Below are 20,316 nucleotides of genomic sequence, written 5' to 3'. Positions count from 1 at the left end.
GCCATCATCGACCCCTACTACATGAAGATGAAGAATGAGAGCCATAAGGACAAGAACGCCTGGCACAGTGTGTGGCGTGAGAGACTGGATGAACAACATGTCAAGTATGCGGCCATGGACACGTACACAAGCTACGAGATGTACAGGCGGATCGTTGACATGAGGAACTGTCTTCTTCCTACCCCAGACAAGGGATCGAGCCACAAAGTAGTGGCAGGAGCGTCACAAGAAGTAGATGAATAGACGATCGTTTCTCCTACTTTAGAATGCATGCAATTGTTTATTGAGGTGTGTACGAATGATCTGTATAGTCATTTATGTAATTGGATGTTTATTTCAGTTATAAATATACATGTTATTCTACTGTAGAAAGAGTAAATCACACGACTTATTTGCAGCAATCGTCTCTGTTATTATTGGTCTTCGCACACATTTCTGATTACAGACCTGTTTGCCGCGTATCACACACATCTTGTTCAGTTGAACCATTTCCATTGTGTTGCCTAATCACGCACGGTTCATCCTAGTGAACCGTATGCTGTATATCGCACATGCCTTCATCTGGCTGCCCATTTCTTTTGTTCCTCCTCATCCTAAATAGATAATTGATGAAATCACAAGTGCTCCCTAGGTGGTTTTGCTAATTAATGCCAACATATCTCTTGTTGGACTGATGTTTTCATCTATAATATTTCAGACAAGTTCAACATATGGAGTGGCGTGGACAAGAGGATATGGAACCCTTTCAAGATGCCAAGGACAAATGATTCGCTCAAGCTCTAAAGCTCAAGACTGTACATTTTGCTTTTAGCGATCCAAGATCACATTGAGTCCATAGGAAAGCCAATACTATTAAAAGGGGATGAGGTGTTGCTTAATGGCTTGCTTGCTCGAAGTGCTTAGTGATATGCTCCAAAGCCCTCAACCACTTTCCGATATCCACATATGTCCCAAACCAAAAGTCAAACCCGGCGCCACCGAGTTCGCGTGACATAGCCACTGCTAGAAACCCTAGTGAAATCGGTCTCACTGATGGGATCTCGGTCTCACCGAGATGGGATTGCAAACTCTCTGTTACCTATGGCAATAGTTTCGGTCCCACCGAGATATGCAATCGGTTCCACCGAGTTTGCTTGACCAACTCTTTGTTTTGCCTATTACCAAAATCGGTCTCACTGAGTTTGCATAATCGGTCAAATCGGGACGAGGTATTATCCTAACCCTAGCACATCGGTCCCACCAAGTTGATCATATCGGTCCCATCGAAAAGTTTAACGGTCACATTATGAACTAAATGGTCCGACCGAGTTGTCTGATTCGGTCCCACCGAGTTTGGTGATTTGTGTGTAACAATTAGATTTTGTGTGGAGGCTATATATACCCCTCCACCCACTCTTCATTCGTGGAGAGAGCCATCAGAACATGCCTACACTTCCAACATACATTTTCTGAGAGAGAACCACCTACACTTGTGTTGAGGTCAAGAAATTCCATTCCAACCACATAAATCTTGATCTCTAGCCTTCCCCAAGTTGCTTTCCACTCAAACCCTCTTTCCACCAAATCCAATCCAATGAGAGAGAGCTAAGTGTTGGGGAGACTATCATTTGAAGCACAAGAGCAAGGAGTTCATCATCAACACACCATCTATTACCTTTTGGAGAGTGGTGTCTCCTAGATTGGTTAGGTGTCACTTGGGAGCCTCCATCAAGATTGTGGAGTTGAACCCAGGAGTTTGTACAGGCAAGGAGATCACCTGCTTCACGATGATTTACCCTAGTGAGGAAAGTCCTTCGTGGGCGATGGCCATGGTGGGATAGACAAGGTTGCTTCTTCCTGGACCCGTCGTGGGTGGAGCCCTCCGTGGACTCGCGCAACCGTTACCCTTCGTGGGTTGAAGTCTCCATCAACATGGATGTACGATAGCACCACCTATCAGAACCACGCCAAAAATCTCCGTGTCTCCAATTGCATTTGCACACTCAAATCCCATCCCTTTACATTCTTGCAACTTGCATGATTTACTCTCTGCTGCTCATATACTCTTATCATGCTTGCTTGATATGTATTGTGAATGTTTAAACTTTTGCCAAAACCCCACTTCAACCTAAAGAAATTAAAAACTGCAACTTTTCTTACTAAGAGTCTATTCACCCCCTCTAGACACCTCTTCTCGAACCTCTCAATTGGTAACAGAGCATTGGTCTCCACTGCTTTGGTTTAAACACCTTTGGAGGAAGATGGACGAGTCTATGTTGGGGAGTCTTAGACATAGAGTGCCTATACTTGATGGAGAGTACTTTCATGAGTGGAAAAATGAGATGCTTGAGATTTTCAATGAATATCATTTGAACAAGTACATTACTAACCCTTGTGCACCTCATGTTGATCCTTTGAATCCTACCCTTGATGAGTCTATTGACATGATCCATAATCTTAGAACTGTCAATTTAAACACTAGAGGTTTGCCTAGAAACTTGCTTGCTAGCTTGCCTGCTCTTGATTGTGCCTACACCATATGGAGATTCCTTGAGGAACGATTTCCAAACTATTCCTTGAAAAACTTAGATGAGATTCTTCATAAATCTATTGCCTTGAGTAAGATGAGTTCCAATGATCCCAAATTTGGTGATTGTTTATTTGAGCTTACTAATCTTACGAGTGCCAAAGGAGATGTTGGAATCATTAGCAATATCATTTCCGGAGTCATTAGAATTCATAGAGATGAACATTGGTATGGTCATACTTCTAATGAATCACTCTCTCTAGGAATTTATCCACCACATGACGATATTGAACATGGATACTATGATGAGGATGATGATAGTGACTATGATCTTGATGATGCAATGAGACACTTTGGTCTTATGGCTAATCTTCGCGGCTACATGGCTGGAGGAAAGGAATGGGTTCTAGATAGTGGGTGTACCGACCATATGACCGGAGACAAAGATATGTTTCATGAGCTTGCTCAAAACGACGGCCCTCGAAAGTATGTCACTTTTGGCGATAACTCAAAGGGTAAGGTGGTTGGCCTTGGTAAGGTGGCCATCTCACATGATAGCTCCATACAAATTGTTATGCTCGTTGAATCTCTTGGCTACAATTTACTTTCCGTATCTAGACTTGCTGAATTTGGTTTCAATGTCCTATTTACTGAAGTAGATTGCCAAGTGTTTCGTAGAGATAATCATAAAATGGTCTTTACCGGTACACGTAGAGGTGATCTTTACATTGTTGATTTCACTAAAAAGGCTCAACCTAGAACTTGCCTAATTGCTAAATCCTCGAAAGGTTGGTTGTGGCATAGAAGGTTAGGTCATGTGGGCAGGCAGAATATTGATAAGCTTATTGGTGATCATATCCTAGGATTAAAAGATGTTATATTTGACAAGGATAGACTTTATAGTGCTTGTCAAGCAGGAAAACAAGTTGGAGGAAGTCACCCCGTGAAGAACATTATGACCACAAGAAGACCACTCGAGCTACTTCATATGGATCTCTTTGGTCCCAATGCCTACAAGAGTCTCGGTGGTAACTCATTTGGTCTAGTTATAGTTGATGATTTTTCAAGATTTACGTGGGTGTTCTTTCTTGATGATAAATCGCAGGTCCAAAAGATCTTCAAGAACTTCGCTAGGGAGGCTCAAAATCAATTTGAAGTGAATATCAAGAAGGTTCACAACGACAATGGAACGGAGTTCAAGAACACAAATGTGGATACCTTTCTTGACGAAGAAGGGATTTCACATGAGTTCTTGGCTAAGTACACGCCTCAACAAAATGGAGTTGTTGAGAGGAAGAACCGAACTCTTATTTAGATGGCGATAACGATGATTGATGAGTACAAGACTCCAAAACTCTTTTGGGCGGAAGTGGTCGAGACAGCTTGTCATGCAACAAATCGCTTGTATCTTCACAAGCTACTCAGCAAGACGACATACGAGCTTCTCACCGGTAACAAACCCGAAGTTGGACACTTTCGAGTATTCGGCTCAAAGTTCTACATTCTTGATAAGCATCGTCGTTCTAAATTTGCTCCTAAATCTCATGAAGGTTTGTACTTGGTTATGGCTCAAACTCTCACACTTACCGTGTCTACAACAATTTCACCCGGAAGGTTGAAGAGACGATAGATGTGAAGTTTGATGAATCTAATGGCTCGCAAGTAGAGCAATTGCCAATTGATGTAGAAGATAAGGATCCTTCAGAAACAATCCAAAACTTGTCTATTGGCAAGATTCGTCCAACGGAGGTAAAGGAGAGTACCTCGTCCGTTCAAGTGGAAGCTTCTACCTCACGACAAGGTGAACCAAGAGTTGATACGGAAGCATCCAAAAGTAGGACACATCAAGATGAAGAAAACGAGGAAGTACACCAAGATGAACCTCATCAACCTCCTTCTCCACCAAGACAAGAGAACAACAACGCCAATAGTGAAGAAGGCCAAGAAGAAGAATGAGATGATGAAGAAGATGCTCCACCCCGACCCAAACAAAAGCTCCCACGAGTTTGAGCAAGAGTCTCGAGAGACCATCTCGTCGAACAAATCTTCAACGATATTCAAACCGGGAGAATCACTCACTCTAAAACTCGTTTGGCTAACTTTTGTGAACATTATTCATTCATCTCTAGCATTGAACCTATGAAGGTTGAAGAAGCATTGGAAGATCCGGATTGGATAAACACCATGCATGAAGAGCTACACAACTTTGAGAGAAATCAAGTGTGGACATTGGTCGAGAAGCCCGACAACAACCACAACATCATTGGTACCAAATGGGTGTTTCGCAACAAGCAAGACGAAGATGGTCAAGTCGTCCGCAACAAAGCTCGTCTGGTCTCCCAAGGCTACAGTCAAGTTGAAGGTATGGATTACGGTGAGACATATGCCCCGTTCTAGACTTCAGTCCATCCGCATCTTACTTGCCTATGCTAATCACCATGACATCACTTTATACCAAATAGACATTAAAAGTGCTTTTCTAAATGGTGAAATTGATGAGGAAGTTTATGTTAAAAAAAACTCCTAGCTTTTTCAATCCTAAGAAACCTGATCACGTTTACAAACAAAACAATCTCCCGGCTTTGTCAATCCTAAGAAACCCGATCACGTTTACAAACTTCACAAAGCTCTTTATGGTCTTAAACAAGATCCTAGAGCGTGGTATAAATGCTTGACCAAGTTTCTTATTGAAACAGGCTTTGAGATTGGAAAAATAGATTCTACTATTTTTACTAAAAGGGTTGAATTATTTGTGTGCCAAATTTATGTTGATGATATCATATTTGGTTCGATTAACCCTCATTTTAGTGAAAAGTTCGGGAAGCTAATGTCAGAGAAGTTTGAGATGTCTATGATGAGTGAACTCAAGTTCTTTCTTGGTTTGCAAATCAAGCAAACTAAGGAAGGCACCATTGTTTCTCAAACAAAGTACACCAAGGACTTATTCAAGAAGTTCAACATGCAAGAAAGCAAAGGTATGAAAACTCCCATGCCAACTAGTGGACATCTTGATTTGACCAAGGATGGCACACCGGTTGACCAAAAGGTATATCGCTCTATGATTGGTTCATTATTATATCTATGTGCCTCCCGTCCCGATATTATGCTAAGTGTGTGTGCATTTGTGCATCATATCAAGCGGCCCCCAAAGAATGTCATCTAAAGGCTGTGAAAAGGATAGTGAGATACTTAATACATACACCAAATTTTGGCATTTGGTATCCTAAGAGGTCCTCTTTTGATCTTGTTGGCTATTCCGATTCGAACTATGCTAGAGACAAGGTTGATAGAAAGTCCACTTCGGGTACTTGTCCATTTCTTGGTAGATCTCTTGTGTCTTGGTCCTCCAAGAAACAAAACTCGGTATCCTTATCCACCGCCGAAGCGGAATACATTGCCGTCGGTTCATGTTGTGCCTAATTACTTTGGATGACCCAAACTCTTAAAGATTATGGGATCAATGTGAAACTTGTTCCATTGCTTTGTGACAATGAGAGTGCTATTAAGATTGCTCACAATCCCGTGCAACATTCTCGAACTAAGCATATTGAAGTTCGTCATCATTTCATTCGAGATCATGTTGCTAAAGGGGACATTGATCTTAAACATGTTCGTACCGATAAGCAATTGGCGGATATATTCACCAAACCGCTTGATGAGAAAGTATTTTTCCATTTGAAAGGTGAATTGAACATCATTTATGCTTCAAACTTGGAGTAGGAACTCCGTTTGGATACATGCAAGGCATGAGCCTGTGACTAATCCTTGATACTTCTCTTATGATGATGATCATATGCCTTGGATATTCTTGCACCCTTGCATTCTATCTAACCCTTGTAGGTAATTGGATGAATCTAAATCCATGAGATTGCAACTCACTCACATCTTGAGCAATCTCCTCATCACCAAGTCTCTACACAATGGTGGTTGAAGACAAGGAAGCAGGAAACCCCTAAACATATCCTTTGACAAATTCTATATATCAAATTTCATTTGGTATCAAATTTCATGATTGTCATTTTGGATACACAAGTGCTCTTCCTTGCAATACTAACCCATGTAGGTAGATGAACTCAACTCCAAGTGGTGCTCCCAACCATTCATGCGCTACATCAACCTTGAGCGCCCCACGCAAGTTCAACTACATGATCAAGATTAACACTACCACCCAAGGTATGTCATTCCATCTCAGAGAAGCTTTACCTCAAGTCATAGGTCAAAGCAACTCAACAAGATGTGAATACATCAAATGCTTAAACAAAAAATGGTAAACCCATTTTGAGCTTAAACGATGAGTATGACTTATGATCAAGTGTTCTCACTTGACTCCTTAGTCAATATACTCTAACATAGGTGACTTTGTCACTGCCCAATTCTAGATGAAGTTCTCTAGTGTTTCCTTGAGTTTTTGCATTTGTCCTTTGCATATTTATTCCCTTTCCTTTTTTCAAAAAAACTTCATCTAGATTTTCTTTTATCTGTTTAGTTCTGCATTTTCTGCATCCAATTCATTGCAAATCTTTCAGTCAATTCCTTGCAAATCCTTGAGAGATCTTATTTGCCTAGGGAGCTGAGGTGACAAGTGTTCTCTCTATGTTGAACTCATTCATATCCGTATGTTGCTTTTGGTCACACCGAACCAATTCGTTACCACCGAAAACTACAACTCGGTATCACCGATTTCACTGCAGAGAAGACAATTTGCCACTTGTTCCTGCACTTTTATTCCAGCTCCACTCGATGATTCTTGTCCTCTACCAGAATCACAATCTATATGCTGCTTTGCTCTATGACTCAAGGACCAAACCTTTTTCTCACACTCCAGAAGATCCTTTCTTGGAAATTGATGTCAAAGGGGGAGAGAGATCACATCAAAGCTTATCCTCTTCAAAGAGGGAGAGAGAGTAAAAGGGAGAGAGAGGTAATCTCATCAAAGGCCCCAAATGCTTGGTGTTCAAGAGGAGAGAAGTCACACGTCTTTAAGAGGGGAAAGACATGTCTATGCTATGTTTGTGTTCTTGATATGTTTTGCTCTGATTTTGTTCCCCTATGTTCTCCCATTATCCAATACAAAATTCAGGGGGAGAAAGACTGCTAGGGAAGGAAATCCTTGAATTCATTGCATATCTTTATCCTTTGGGGACATGTCTATATCCTATTGAGTACCCACTACTCACTCTCTACATCTCATCCCAATCTTGGTATTCTTGTGGTTTCTTTTGTTTGCTCTGTCTAGTAGATGTATCTGTGTTATCTAACCTTGTTTACTCAGGTTCATCTCTTCCTAAGCCAGCTCAAGACCATAAGGTAAGTATATGCATCACACTCATGTGCATGAAGATTTCTTGCTAATGTACATATTGTTTGCAAGGAGGAATCATGAACATGAAGTTACAATTCCCATATTCACATCATTTGCTCTGATGCATATAGCCAAGATACATGTAAGACATTGCTTGCTCTATCATGGTTATGCATTCACATGCTCTATTATCAATTGAGAGGATCGAGAAGAGGTGTCTAGAGGGGGGGGGTAAATAGACTCTTAGTATGAAAAGTTACCGTTTTTAATTTCTTTAGGTTGAAGTGGAGTTTTGGCACAAGTTTTAACATTCACAATACATATCAAGCAAGCATGATAAGAGTACATCCACGTTGATGGAGACTTCAACCCACGAAGGGTAACGGTTGCGCGAGTCCATGGAGGGCTCCACCCACGAAGGGTCCATGAAGAAGCAACCTTGTCTATCCCACCATGGCCATCGCCCACGAAGGACTTGCCTCACTAGGGTAGATCTTCACGAAGTAGGCGATCTAAGAGCAAGCAGTGTGTTACATGTATTTCCAAAGCTTTACTTGTTATTCTTTATATCTTTATCTAGAGCTTTGATGTATGTTGTCATCAATTACCAAAAAGGGGGAGATTGAAAGCACAAGTGCTCCCTGGGTGGTTTTGGTAATTAATGCCAACATATCTCTTGTTGGACTAATGTTTTCATCTAGTATATTTCAGACAAGTTAAACAGATGGAGTGGCGTGGACAAGAGGATATGGAACCCTTTCAAGATGCTAAGGACAAAATATTGGCTCAAGCTCTAAAGCTCAAGACTCTACATTTTGCTTTTAGTTATCCAAAATCACATTGAGTCCATAGGAAAGCCAATACTATTAAAAGGGGATGAGGTGTTGCTTAATGGCTTGCTTGCTCAAAGTGCTTAGTGATATGCTCCAAAGCCCTCAACCACTTTCCCATATCCACATATGTCCCAAACCAAAAGTCAAACCCGGCGCCACCGAGTTCACTTGACATAGCCACTGCTAGAAACCCTAGTCAAATCGGTCTCACCGATGGGATCTTGGTCTCACCGAGATGGGCTTGCAAACTCTCTGTTACCTATTGCAATAATTTTGGTCCCACCGAGTTTGCGTAATCGGCCAAACAGAGACGAGGTATTACCCTAACCCTAGCACATTGGTCCCACCGAGTTGATCATATTGGTCCCACCGAAAAGTTTAACGGTCACATTATGAACTAAATCGGTCTGACCGAGTTGTCTGATTCGGTCCCACCGAGTTTGGTGATTTGTGTGTAACAGTTAGATTTTGTGTGGAGGCTATATATACCCCTCCACCCACTCTTCATTCGTGGAGAGAGCCATAAGAACTTGCCTACACTTCCAACATACATTTTCTGAGAGAGAACCACCTACACTTGTGTTGAGGTCAAGATATTCCATTCCAACCACATAAATCTTTATCTCTAGCCTTCCCCAAGTTGCTTTCCACTCAAACCCTCTTTCCACCAAATCCAATCCTATGTTGGGGAGACTATCATTTGAAGCACAAGAGCAAGGAGTTCATCATCAACACACCATTTATTACCTTTTGGAGAGTGGTGTCTCCTAGATTGGTTAGGTGTCACTTGGGAGCCTCCATCAAGATTGTGGAGTTGAACCAAGGAGTTTGTATGGGCAAGGAGATCGCCTACTTCGTGAAGATCTACCCTAGTGAGGCAAGTCCTTCGTGGGCGATGGCCATGGTGGGATAGACAAGGTTGCTTCTTCATGGACCCTTCGTGGGTGGAGCCCTCCGTGGACTCACGCAACCGTTACCCTTCGTGGGTTGAAGTCTCCATCAACGTGGATGTACGATAGCACCACCTATCAGAACCACGCCAAAAATCTCCGTGTCTCCAATTGCGTTTGCACACTCAAATCCCATCCCTTTACATTCTTGCAACTTGCATGATTTACTTTCCGCTGCTCATATACTCTTACCATGCTTGCTTGATATGTATTGTGAATGTTTAAACTTGTGACAAAACTCCACTTCAACCTAAAGAAATTAAAAACTACAACTTTTCTTACTAAGAGTCTATTCACCCCCCTGTAGACACCTCTTCTCAATCCTCTCAATTGAACTAAACCATATGACCTGCATCGCCCACGCAACTAAAATTTGAACTGTGTTTGATGCATATGTTGTCGCAAACATTTTGCACCTTTTGACGGGTTTTTACGCCACCGTTTGCGATTATGGCATCGCACACAATTTCATGGAAGGGTCTCTGATCGTAGTGTCGCGTTTGGACCATCCTGCAGTAGTGTTCTGTCATGGCCAGTGCCCCAGGCTCCTCCTCGCACCCCCATGGCCCTCAAGAGGGTGATTCGTTGAGTTGATCCATGCCTCATCTTCTGCTAAGCCGACTCCATACGAAGGGTTACCTTCCCTCGTGGATCTAGTCTCCTTTCGAGCAGGATTATATTCAGTCGGCAACAACGCGATGGCTGAGAACTTCCCCAACCTCAATAAGGAGGAGAGGGTGTGCTTCGTCCCATTCCTATTGCGGGGCTTGGGATTTCCCATCCATCCCTTCCTCCAGGGGTTATTGGAATTTTATGGCATCCAACTACACAACCTCACCCCAGGTTCGATTTTGCACATCTTAGGTTTCGTTGCCCTATGCGAACTATTCTTAGGCATCGAGGCCCATTTTGAATTATGAAGTTCTTTTGCCTCGTTCCCCGCCACAGGGGCAGTTCCATATTTGAAGTGGGCAGTGCCGAAGTATGGCGTATAGCCAGATCCGGATACCTCGTAGGAACACCTAAAGATTTATACCCGCGGTGGTCTTCGGCATGGTTTTATATGGATGACATTCTGCTGCCGGATCCAGTCCGGTGCGGCCTCCCAGAATTTTCAAATGCTCCTTTAAAGAAGCACCTCAACTGGCATCCTCGAAGCCCCAAGGAAGAGGACAGTGTAAAACATAGGGTCTAGTATATTGTACATGTACACGTATTCGTATACGTATGTAACTGTATTGTGATCATCTATATATTGAGACATGAGGCTGGATGTCAACCACCCACGCAAAACCCTAAACCTTGTGTTTAACTTGGTATCAGCCAGGTCGGGCCGCCGCTGCACGCTCCTCGCGCCACCGCCCCATCCCATCTTCTGCGTCGCCGCCGCTGCTTGCTAGCTAGCTACGCGCGTAACGCTAGATCCATCCAGCTGCTTGCTAGCTAGCTAGCAAGCTTGGCCCGTCCGCTGGCGCCGCGCGGAGTCTTCGTCCGCTGCCGTCACGCACTGCTTCCTACGCGCCGCTGCCGCGAGTTCCTTAAATGCGCCGCGTGACGTTCTCCTCCACGCCGCCGCTGCAATGTCGTCCTCCGCCCTGACTGTCGCTCAAACCACGGGTGCACTTGTCTCGTCCCCCGTCGCCATGATCCGTGCCACAATGGCCATCCTGACAATCTCCGTCTGCCTCGGCCTCCCCAACTTCATGCTCTCAGGGGCATCACCAGCACTGTTCTCGCCGGGGCCAACCTCCATGGGCACCTCGATGCCACCTCGGTGGCACCGGACCGTACACTCGCGGTCGGTACCGGCGACACCGCTACCACCGTTGCCAACCCGGAGTACCACCAATGGTGGGTTCAAGATCAGCGGGTCAAGGGGCTTCTCCTGACCTCCATGGATGAGGACAATGCCTGCCAACTCATTGGCTACGAGTCGGCGCATGCCGTGTGGACCGCCGTCGCCGCCATGTTCCGTGCTCAGAGCCGCACCAATGTTCGCCATATCCGGCGTCAACTTCAGTTGCTCCGGAAGGACAAGATGTCCATGACGGAATACATGCACAAGATGAAGGCGCGGGCCAACACTATGGCCACCGCCGGCTCCCCGATCCGCGATGATGAGCTTATCGATCACATCCTCACTGGACTCGCCTCTGCCTACAACTCCATCGCCGCCTCCTTGGGCGTGAGTAACGCAACCATGCCCTACTCCAGCTTCTACTCATTGGTTCTGTCATTTGAGGCATTGTAGGCACATTAGAGTGCGGTGGAGGGGTGGTCTCCCTCCGCGAACGCCGTGGACCCGTTCGGGTTCGTACGGAGCGGGTGGACGCGCGCCCTACTCCGATCCCTACCCCTCCCAAAGGGGCGGGCAGTCGGCTGATGGACATGGCCAGACCGGACAGAGCCGCCAGGGCGGTAATGGCGGCAACTCAGGCAGCCATGACCGCGATGCTAATTATGCTGGCAATGGCCGGCAAGGTGGAGGGGGCAACACCACAACAACACCGGAGGAGATGGGCGTGGCAACTGCTGGCATCGCCGGTGCCAAATTTGCAAGAACCGGGGCCATGAAGCCGACAACCGCCGCAAGCGCTATGATCAGGATCACAACTCCCACTCCGCCAACTCGGCCTCCAGCAACACCATCGACTTTCCTTGGGTGTTGGATACCGGGGCTACGGATCATTTGACTAATGATCTTGAGCGTCTCCAAGTTCACGAGCGCTATGACGGCAAGGATTAGGTTCAGGTGGACAATGGTGCAGGTTTGTCTATTTCACACATTGGTCATTTGGGTTTACCCAATTCATCTCTTAAACTACATAACATCCTTCATGTTCCACACATCAGCCAACATCTTCTCTTTATTTATCATCTTTTATGTGATAATGACGCGTTTGTTGAATTTCACCATTGTTTTTTCCTTGTTAAGGACAAAGCAACCAGGCACGTCATCCTTCACGGTAGAAGTTACGGGGTGGGGGGGTGGGGGTCTATCCTATCCCCTTCGATCGTGCGTCATCTTCACCATCTCGCCGTGCCTCCTCCGGTGTTTGAATTTCCTCGTCACAATGGCATCAATGTCTTGGTCATCCTACAAATAATGTGGTCACTTCCATTGTTCGGAGTCATGAACTTCTGTGTTCTAGTTCAAATAGTTCATCGTTAGTTTGTGATGCCTGTCAGTGTGCTAAGAGTCATCAACTACCTTATTTTACTTCGTCTCGTGTCACTACCGTACCTCTTGAATTAATACATTCAGATGTTTGGGGTCCCACTCTTTCTTCATCGGGAGGGTACAAGTCTTATGTTAGCTTTATTGATGACTACACGCGTTTTACCTGGATTTATTTGCTCAAACACAAGTCTGATGTTGAGCAAGTTTTCTGTAACTTTCAGGCTCATGTCGAACGCCTTTTGGATTGTAAAATCAAGGCCGATCAATCCGACTAGGGTGGTGAATACCACAAACTCGATCGATATTTTCAGCGCACGGGCATCTCTCACCGTGTGTCCTCTCCACATACCTCTCAGCAAAACAGTATTGCCGAGCGCAAACACCATCATTTGGTAGAGACTGGTCTAGACTTGCTTGCGCACTCCTCTCTCCCACTTTGGTTTTGGTATGAGGCTTTTCTTACCGCATGTTACCTCATCAACCGTATGCCCACTTCATTTCTCAACAAGGACACCCCTTTGTTCCATCTGTTTCATGTACTCCTATCTTCGGATTTTCGGGTGTGCTTGCTGGCTTAGCCTTCGCATTTACAATGCTCACAATCTTGAGTTTCATTCCTAGATGTGCGTTTTTCTTGGCTATAGTCCTCTACATAAGGGCTATAAGTGTCTTGACTGTACCACAGGTCGGATATACATCTCTCGTGACGTTGTTTTCAACGAGACCGTGTTTCCTTACTCCAACACCCGCGTCTTGGTTGATCCTGCTTCCCTTGAACATGCCCTCACTTTTCTATCCGACGAACCAGTTCCGGATGTCCATGTGCATAAATATGTCTTGCCCTATTTGTCACCTAACTTGTCTTCTACAGGCGATGTTGCTCTCTGTTCTCCTGAGGTACTGGTTGCTGCTTCACCGCCTCCTGACGTGATCGACGTGCATGCTCAGGACATGCATGTCACGCTGCCTGAGGTAGGCGCGACGACCTCTCCAGCTAGCGAGCCCGCGGTCGCGACTGGGTCGCCACCCTCGCCCGGTGTGTCGCCTAGGCCGCCGCCCTCGCTTGCCATGCCGGGTTCACCACCCTCTCTCGGTGCGTCACTCGGGTCGCCATCTTCACCTGGGCCGGCCCAGCGCCCGGTCATACCTCGGCCTGTGTCACCTGTCATCGAGGCCCCCTCAGTCGCGACACCTCAAGCCGAGCCCTCGTCGCTGCCATCTCCTTCTACCAGCGATGCCGTTCCGGGGCACGCTATGGTTACCCGGCAACGAGATCATATGCGCAAGGAGAAGTCTTACATTGATGGTACGGTTCGGTATGATTCTCGTCATCGTGCCTTCTTCGCCGCACCGGTTTCCCATCGTGATGCCTTGGGTGAACCTGCTTGGCGCGCCGCCATGTCTAAGGAGTTTGCTGCTCTCTGTCACACTAATAACTGGGTGTTGGTGCCTCGGCCACCTGGTGTCAATGTTGTGGGCTGCAAGTGGATTTTCAAAACCAAGCATTGTCTGGATGGGTCTGTGATAAGCACAAAGCTCGTCTTGTTGCTCATGGTTTCACTCAACAACATGGGATTGACTATGGCGATACTTTTAGTCCGGTGGTGAAGCCTGCCACGGTTCGCTTGGTTCTATCTCTTGTTGTGTCTCGTGGTTGGAGCTTCCGACAGATTGATGTGAGCAATGCCTTTTTACATGGGTTCTTGGTCGAAGATGTGTATATGCAATAGCCACCCGGGTTTGAGGATGCCACTTATCCCTCTCATGTCTGCAAACTTCGGAGGTCTATCTATGGCCTCAAACAGTCGCCTCGTGCTTGGTATGCTCGCTTGAGTCAGCGCCTTTCGCAGTTCCGTTTTGTCGCCTCCAGATCAGATGCGTCTCTGTTCATCTTCTCCCACGGTACTATTCAGATATACATGCTGGTGTACGTCAATGATATTGTGATTGCTGGATCTACCCCCGCCATGGCAGATCGTCTTGTGCAGTCATTGACTGCTAGCTTTCCCATCAAAGATTTAGGCCGCCTGGAGTAATTCCTTGGTTTGGAAGTGTCCTTTCATTCAGGGGGCATGACCTTGATGCAGAAAAAGTATGCATTGGATCTTCTTCATCACGTCAACATGGAGAACTGCAAGGCCACTTCCACTCCTCTTGCCACATCCGAGAGTCTCTCACGTCATAGTGGCGCACCACTGGGTACTGATGACTCCTTCCGGTATCGCAGTGTGGTTGGAGCACTTCAGTATTTGACCCTCACTCATCTTGATATCTCCTTTGCGGTGAACAAAGTGTGTCAGTTCTTGTCTCAGCCTACGGAGGATCATTGGGATGCAGTTAAGCATACTCTGAGATATGTCAAAGGTACGCTAGACATGGGACTACGGATTCGTAAGTCTAGATTTATTGGAGTGAGTATATTCACCGATGCAGACTAGGCGGGCTGTGTTGATGATAGGCGCTCCACTGGTGGATTTGCTATCTTTGTTGGACCCAATCTTGTATCTTGGAGCTCAAAGAAGAAACCCACAGTCTCGAGGTCAAGAACCGAGGCAGAGTATAAGACATTAGCCAATGGCGCGGCTGAAACCATTTGGATAGACTTGGTTCTCATAGAACATGGAGTCCCATGACAGCGTACACCTATATTGTGGTGTGATAACTTAGGGGCAACCTACTTGATGACGAATCCAGTGTATCATGCTCGGACTAAACACATTGCGATTGATTTCCATTTTGTGAGAGAACAAGTAGCGGCTTGTGAACTAGAAGTCAGGTTTATTTCTACAGATGATCAGTTAGTGGATGTATTTACTGAACCCGCTACTAGACAAATGCTAGACCACTTCGGAAACAATCTGAATCTTGTATGTAGTTCAGGTTGAGGGGCATGTAAAATATAGGGTCTAGTATATTGTACATGTACACATATTCGTATATGTATGTAACTTTATTGTGATCATCTATATATTGAGACGTGAGGATGGATGTCAACCACCCACGCAAAACCCTAAACCCTGTGTTTAACTGGCAGTGCAGAGATAAACAGGTTGGCCAGCAAGATCTGGTTGCTAGCCCATACCAAACTCTCGATAGTCGAGGTTATGGCGATTGCAATAAAGAGGTGTGTATATCCTCTTCAATCCACAGTAACCCCTTTATGGTGTTACAACGGAGAAGACGACGCATCCTGCTACAAACAGAAGGGTCCGGATACTCCTGTCGAACTGGCCTCAATCTTGGCTGATCTGTATAAGGGCGAGAAGGAAGAGTTTCAGCGGTTAAACTGCTGGGAGGGTTATTCCATGTACACCCCCATTGAATGGGTAAGATTTCAATTGTCTATATTTATTTTATTGCTTTACATACACTAATCAAATTTGTCCTCCGTTGCCACCAACAGTCATGGAGGAAGATGGCCGAGGACGTCCACTGTCCCGCTCCCTGGCCAGAGGATCATAACTGTGATAAAGATCCTTGCTTTTGTGAGGATCCGGACATATATGTAGAGTTTGACGATGGGGCATTTTATCAAGCGAGTCTTGACGGTTCGGAGGTGGCTATTACCGCCGACTACCCCCACCTCTATCCCTTCCGCATTTTGAGTATTCGAAGGGTCCTTAAAGGAAATTCTTATCTGCATTTCTATCTCATACTGATCCGGGTTTTAAAAGGATCGGCACTCTAAGGACCATATTCCCTCAAGGGCGGCCCTACGCAAGGCCGTCGTTCAAAGCGAAAAGGGTCTAGGAGTGCTGCGGAGACCTCACAGCCTTCCAAGAGGTATGTGTGCTCTAATACATGCCTAGGCAGGAGTCCGGATTGTGAAAAGTCTCCTTTTATCCTTGACATCAGGAGTACATGGCGGTCGGTTGAAAAACACCCGATTAGCCGAATGTCCACTGATTCGATGCCGGACTCGTCAACTAGGACGCGAGACGATGCAACGCCAGTTTCGCCTCCTCAAGAAGATTCAGATGACATATCCATCATGAATTCCAAAGTGGAAAGCGTGATGAATCAACGTCGGTTGAAAGAGGCTATGCGGGCTCCGGCATTTTCTAAACAAGAGTTTACCGCACTCAGTTCGGTGGATGCGTATCTCCGAGCCGCTCGAGATGGACTTGCCGGAGTCATTCAACTATTCTCGAAGGACATACAGGTAAAAGATTATGCAATTTTTGATAGTCATGTGCCAGTAGCCCCCGAGACTTGAAGCAGTGAGTTAAACCGATTTAAGGATCACTATCACCCGCAGGTTCTCAAAGAGAAAAATATCGTGCTGTCCCAGGAGCTAGAAGCAAATCAGACACAATTAAATGCTGTCACCGCCGAGCTGGCGGAAATGAAAAAGGGCCCAACGAGTGTGCCCAGGAAGAATAAACATGACGGGGAAAATACAAACTATCCGAAGAGATAGAGAGCTTAAAGGCTCAGTTATCGGCCGCTTAGAAGGAAAATGAGAAGCTGAAAGGTGACATGTTCGGTATGTCTTCCTCTCTTATTTATAACCATCCTAGGTGCTTATGTGCAATCCCTTAATTCAAAATGTCATGAATCTATTGCCACAGGCTTGTTGACTAGTCGACAAGAGGAAGAAGTATCCGAATTTCAAGGCGACGTGCTGAAGGAACTGTCCGTGGTACATGCTCGGGCCGGGAAAGCCATGAAAAGTATGGTGAAGGCTTTATGGCCATCTGATACCCCTCCAGAAAGTATGGAGGGCCTGACAGACCTATTCAAAGGTGCCCGACGCCGGTTCGAACTATGGAAGACATCCTCCTGCCGTGAAGGCGCATGAGAAGCCTGGGCTATGATGAAGACACGCTTCACTAAACTGGACCCAAATCATATGACCCGAGTAGGACCACTGGGACCAGATGGGAAAGAAATTCCAGTGAAGTTGGTTTATGACGAAGTAACGATAGCTGCGAAGTACTCGCAGGAGGACTGTAAGTTAGACAGTCTTATAGATGGAGTAGATAAGGAATAGGTGTTTGTATTAGTCAACCTGTACCTTCCATCCAAACATGTGAAAATTTTGTTATCACAGGCCTTTGGCTTTTGTCCTCTGAACAAAAACTAGTGGAGTGTTTCCGGATATTTCTTTTTTTTTGAAATGAAAGAAGTATGTATTATATTCGGAAACCAAGCAACCCGGTCATTGTGCTCGAACAGACAAAATTTGAGTTCGGAATGTATGTTATATTACATATGTAAGAAACATCTTCCAAGGAAAATAGTTCCGTTGAGGGTTCCTTTCCTTGGGTCAGCATACTATGCGTACCCGTGCCAGGGTGTGCGATCCGTAATACGGAAAAACTGTCTCGCAGTGTTTTTAAAGTAGTTGCAATACTGCAACAATCTGTCATTTGATTGCCGACCAATTATTCCCTTAAGAATGCTAGCTTTCGGCTTCACCTGTCTGAGGTACATGTCCGGATAACTTGGTTGTAACAATTGCAGAGGTGCTCCCTTTATGCCCTAGCTGAACAATCGGGAACTTGGGGCATAAGCACAGGAGCAAGGCAACCCAGCTTGGCAAAAACTTAAGTCATAGAGGTGCATATAATGGAAAATGGATGTATATCAGCAAACGACATATATATTGTGAGCTCTAGGCTCGGGATAATGATGAGCTTCTACTTACAGAAGCCCCTAGTCATGGTGGGGTGTGTACATTTAAGGATGTGTACCCCACAAGTGTTCGGCTTATCCGAACATATCATGGAGATCGCACAAAAACGAGAAAATGAAAAACAGATGAAGAGAAGAAAGAAAAAGAGAACGAAAACAAGTATGGCCGAACTTATGCATAGAATCTTCAGAGCCGAGTAGCGTTCCACGGGTTCGGTTCTAAGTGATTTTCCGATGCATTACAAAGGCGGTAGGCTCCTCCAGTGAGAACTTCATCTATAATGAAGGGACCTTCCCATTTTGGTTTGAGCTAGTCCTTTTTCTTCTCTGGGAGGTGTAAAACAAGATCACTGACGTTATAAGTCTCTGCCAGCACTTCTCTGCTTTGGTATCGCCAAGCCTATTGTTGATAGAATGCGGAACGGGCTTTTGCAATTTCGCGCTCCTCCTCCAGGCCATCCAGCCGATCGAGCTCAGCTTGTTTCTCTTCATACATGCGCACTCGAGGTGAGTCATGAATAATGTCACAGGGCAAGACAACCTCTGCGCCGTACACCAGAAAGAAAGGTGTGTATCTGGTCGTGCGATTGGGCGTGGTCCGCAGCCCCCAGAGTACGGAATCGAGTTCCTCAACCATGTTTATCTGACTCCCTTAGGGATCTCACTATTATGGGTTTGATGCCACTCATTATCAGGCCATTAGCCTATTTGACTTCGTTTGAGGGTGATATACGGAGGCGTAGTCGAGCTTAATGCCCAGATTAGCACACCAATTTTTCACCTCATCGACTATGAAGTTAGAGCCATTGTCAGTGATAGTGCTATGCAGGACACCATAGCAGTGTACAATGCCGGATATAAAGTCGATCACCAGCCCGACTTCAGCTATTTTTACCGGTTGTAGCTTCCCCCTTTAAGGGGTCCAACCATATCTAGCCCCCAGAGCGCAAAATTCCCGGTAATGGGAATTGTTTTTAGGGCAGTGGGCGGCATATGACTTTGATTGGGGAACAACTGGCATCCGACGCAACACTGTACAAGTGCCTGTGCATCTGCTCGGGCTGTGGGCTAAAAGAAACCTGTATGGAAGGCCTTACTTACGAGGGCCCGGGCTGCGGCGTGATGACCACCGAGGCCATCATGTGTTTCGATCAGGAGCTGCCATCCCTCCTCTTCGGAGATACATCTTTGAAGAACTCCAGTAGCGCTTTTCTTGTAGAGTTCTCCTTCATGAACTTTGTAGGCTTTCGAGCGTCAGACTATGCGACAGGCCTCATTCTAGTCTTCAGGGAGTTCCCATCTATTAAGGCAGGCTAGGAAGGGTTCGGTCCATGGAGCGATGACAACCATGATTAAATGGGTGGAAGGTGTCATTTCGGTGTCCGAGCCCCCGATGATATCAGAATTGTGTTCGGCAACAGGGGGTATGATCGGCTACGGACTAGTGTTGCCGCTCTCGTCCTACCATACCACGGATGGCTTGAAGAGCCTTTCCACAAAGGTGTTAGGTGCGACGGGGTCACGTTTAGCGCCCATTCGAGCAAGGATGTCTGCTGCCTGATTATTTTCTGAGCAACGCGATGAAACTCAAGCCCCTCAAACTGAGCTGATATTTTGAGTATGGCGCTGCGGCATGCCGCCATTTCTGGATCTTTTGCATCGAAATCTCCATTTATTTGGGATATCGCGAGGCTCGAATCCCCACGTACCTCGAGGCATTATATGCCCATGGAAACAACCATTCGAAGACCATGCAATAGGGCCTCATATTCAGTCGCATTGTTGGAGTCCGTATACATGATTTGTAATATGTAAAGGACCGTGTCCCCTGTAGGGGATGTTAGGATCACACCAGCCCCCAATCCAGATAACATTTTAGAGCCGTCGAAGTACATTACCCGGTTGGA

Source organism: Triticum urartu, chromosome 4A, assembly GCF_056163025.1.
Source record: "Triticum urartu cultivar PI428250 chromosome 4A, HENAU_Tu73, whole genome shotgun sequence".
In the NCBI taxonomy this organism is placed as follows: Eukaryota; Viridiplantae; Streptophyta; class Magnoliopsida; order Poales; family Poaceae; genus Triticum; species Triticum urartu.
This window is presented reverse-complemented; position numbering follows the sequence as displayed.